The sequence below is a fragment of the Salvelinus sp. IW2-2015 genome, linkage group LG20, assembly GCF_002910315.2.
Source record: "Salvelinus sp. IW2-2015 linkage group LG20, ASM291031v2, whole genome shotgun sequence".
In the NCBI taxonomy this organism is placed as follows: Eukaryota; Metazoa; Chordata; class Actinopteri; order Salmoniformes; family Salmonidae; genus Salvelinus; species Salvelinus sp. IW2-2015.
Window position 1 is genome coordinate 71,049,698 of NC_036860.1, and position 3,204 is coordinate 71,052,901.

The window sequence follows — 3,204 nt, forward strand, 5'->3', positions numbered from 1 at the left end:
ATGCATAGCCATCTCGAGACAATTTTGATTTAGTGTTATTTTCTTCTCAAAGCTGCCAGGATGTCACGTGTCCTACTTATATCAGTACACTCATAACACCTGAAGCATTACGAAACTTATATTCGATCAAATAAACCTCACGTTGCAAATAAGCCATTCATTTATTTGTTGACCTAATTCCACACTATCAATGACCGCCATACAAAAACTCCTTGCTTGGTGGGCGAAACAACGAAAAGACGCCACCTGCTGGAAGGGAGACAGATTTCCCGCCGAGTTGGGCCTCTCTCTTCTGACTGAACTAACTGAACCCAATGCGTTTGTCTCGGCTCAACTTTGGCTGTGCGACAAACGTCATCAATTTGGGCACCAGGCGTATCCATATAGCCTTTCGCTTTACGGTCGGCCACGTGTGCACGCCATTTTGCTTAAGTAGACTCAGAGAGACAATCGCTGTCTTAAACAGTACACACCATGACATACATTTCCCACTATTGAAAATTGTAGATTTAAAAAATATGTACAAAATTAAATAAAAATAAGGCTAGGTTACATAATACTTTACATTATGGCATACTTACAATAATGTAAAGGCGTGTTTAAGTAGTTTATAAACTTAATATTTTATATATTATTAGTTTATATATAATTTATAAATATGTAATAAACTATAACACATATATGCCTAATATATTTATAAACTAATAATTAACAGTTTAATGAACTAATATTATTTAACTTATATAACCAATTATCAACTACTTATGAACTGGATCAATCAATATCATCGATCATACCTCAGACTACATTCCAGTCACTCAACTTTTAAGTCTCCAACTATGAAGTATTAGCTATGACATTCACCATTACTAAAGATTACTTGTATGTTAATTGTTGTTGTTGATCATAATAAAGTTATACTATTAAAACTATTATTTTCACATTAACCCCTTCTTTACATTGTTTGCTATGCTTGACCGGGGTTCCCCCTCAGCTTTGCTAAAAAGAAAGAACATTTCCTAGAATACATATAATAATAATGCAGACCCAAAGTGGGTCGCAGACCTGTTAATAATGGTGGGTCGCGATGTGTCAGACTACATTTCTAATTATTTAATTAATTACTGGAATTGATTTTGGCAAAGTGCAACTGCACTCTCTGTTCAGTGCGCTCTCTGCTTAATAACAGCGGTGTCTCTGCTCAGTTTGGCAGCTGCATGAGTAGGGGAAGGAGATGCCCGTGTGCTTCGCGGTTTAAACAGATCTTTTTTTCTGCAGTTTTCTTGAAGATCACTCCGCGACCCACACGCTGCAGTGCTGTTGTTCAGCAGCAGATGATGCGCTGTCAGCCACTGGCTTGTAATTCCCACTCGCCATCACTCACCGCTGTCATCGAATGGACTCAAGCTAGCAACAAATTCTGACTGAGTTCAATTGTCATTAAACGCAAATACAGCGAAGAGTTTCTCTCTCTTGGTTTCATACAAACTTTGAGAAGCAACGAGGAGCGCCCACAATGTGTTTTGTGCAGGGAAGTGCTTAGTAATGAGTCTCTCAAAACGAACAAATTAAAAAGACAGGTCCTGACCAAACATCCACAGCATTAAAAAAAAAAAAAACTTTATTTAACTAAGCAAGTCAGTTAAGAACAAATTCTTATTTACAATGACGGCCTAGCAACAGTGGGTTAACTGCCTTGTTCAGGGGCAGAACGACAGATGTTTACCTTGTCAGCTGGGAGATTCGATCTAGCCCAACGCTCTAACCACTAGGCTACCCGCCGCACCATGATGGTAAACCCAGGGAGTTCTTTCAGAACAGGGCAGAATACTTCCGGAAGCCGTGCTTTGACAGTGGAAAAGTAAGTCAGCTAGCAAGGCATTGTTGTAATTGTATAACAAGTGATGATAAGCAGAAATAAGGGAGTACTAACTCTCATAGTAGTAGACGTGAGTTTCTCGTTCAAACAATCCCCTGGCTTTGTACACAGCTAATAGCTAACATTAGCTAAAGCAAGCAATCTAGCTACGGATAGTGCAACCCTGGTAACAGTACAGATGGAAGATGGGAAAAAAACTGTTGCTGTTAAAATACAAGCAATCATTTTTATTCTGAACTGGAATACACCGAAAAACGCATGATGCTTTTTGAGGCTGAGAAACTGAGAAAGCAGTAGATGTTCTGATCCAGTTTGGCGCCACATACCTGTGTGAGTCAGGGTTGTCAACTGTCAAAAACTGAGCCCAGAATAGACCTGCTTGTTGAAAACTTCAACCAGTCACACACCTACCATTAGGACTGTGTGTTTGTGTTTTATAGTCTACAGCTGTGTGATGTGATCAATCAGTTTATTCCAATTCAGAATAAAAATGATTTATTGTATTTTAACAGCAACAGGTCCAACCTAGACACATATTTAAGAGTGTTTTAATGGTGAAAAATAAACATGAATAGCTATTTAATTTAATTGTTATTTGTCTATGTTGCATTTGTTAATGGGCACAAGGGCAATGAAATGTAACAATATTTACATATAGTTGCATGTTTTTGTAAGTTTGGGTCCCAGGAAAACAGAATTTCTCATTTGGGTCCCAGGCTGAAAAAGTTTAAGAACCCCTGATATAATGCATTGACACAAACAAAGTAAACATAAATTACTACAGTAGCAAAATGCACACTGCTGTTTTATTATGACTTGGTGGGGTTTGGGAGTCAGCTGTAAAGACTGTCTGCAATTTTGAGCATGGTAGAAGTAATTGTTTTTATTAGAAATCTCTTAAACTGAGGCTTATTTTGTAAGATCTGGGCAATTTTACTCAGGGCTCCAATAAATAAACGTCATGTCTCTTGACCCGGTGTCTGGCCTCTCCTTCAGGAAATCCTCACATCAGCTAAAATGTTATTTTGTCATCTAATGTGTTGATGTCTAGTAGGAGGGAACAGTGTTTGCAGGTGGTTGGCCGATTTATTGAACTAGCACATTGTAGTCTCCATGCACGACTTAATGTACATATTACCACAACTAACAATGTCCTTTCTAATGTCCTTTGCAATGTCCTTTGTCTTTTGTGCTGTCTGTTACATTTTATATAAAGTATTGAAATATAGGTCTATCCTTTGACTTAGAAATACTTGAAATAGCAATATATTTCATATTTACAGGGACTTGAAATATTGTTATTGTTTAAGCCTACCTTTTCTACC